This window comes from Octopus bimaculoides, chromosome 3, assembly GCF_001194135.2.
Source record: "Octopus bimaculoides isolate UCB-OBI-ISO-001 chromosome 3, ASM119413v2, whole genome shotgun sequence".
Taxonomy (NCBI): domain Eukaryota; kingdom Metazoa; phylum Mollusca; class Cephalopoda; order Octopoda; family Octopodidae; genus Octopus; species Octopus bimaculoides.
Window position 1 is genome coordinate 98,098,700 of NC_068983.1, and position 758 is coordinate 98,099,457.

Consider the following 758-nt stretch of genomic DNA (forward strand, 5'->3'; position numbering starts at 1 on the left):
ATATGACCGTTGACTGAACACTATTCAATTTTTTTTCTCCGTGTTTTTCTCCTTGTCTCCGTATTCTTTCTGTTGAAGAGCGTAGCTCGAAACGTCAAAGACTTTCCGTATTCCCGAGCGTCATACTAATATATACTTTTGTTATTTACATCACCTGTCCTCGTCTGTTGTTATTTTTTGTATATTCTCCCATATATATACATATATATATATACATATATATATATATACACCTGATGCACAAAAGGGATAGAGATGCAGGAAAAAGCCGTAAAATGTGACAACCGACGCAGACTTTGTGGAGTTCACACTGAAGATATCACCCACATCATAAGCAGTGGTCCGAAAATGTCAACACGGTATATCTACCGACCGATGAGACATGACGTTGTATCTAGGGCACTCTATAATGAAATCCGTCGGAAGGATAATCCCGAGGAGAAAGAAATAAGAAGCCACAATATAATAGAAGCCGTAGCCACTCATAGTAAAAGGGAATACTGGTGGAACGTACCAGTGAAGACTTCAATAAAATGTAAGCACAACAGACCTGATATAATGATTTGGGATAGACAAGAGAAACTGTGTACAGTTGTGGAAATTAGCTGCCCAGCGGATATTAACGTAAAGCTGAGATCAGTGAAAAACAGAACACCTACGCTGAACTATTGAGAAATCTGCAGTTACTCTATCCAGATTACAAGTTCAGGTTTATACCTGTAATTATTGGGCCCCTGGGATATGTAACACACTGTCTA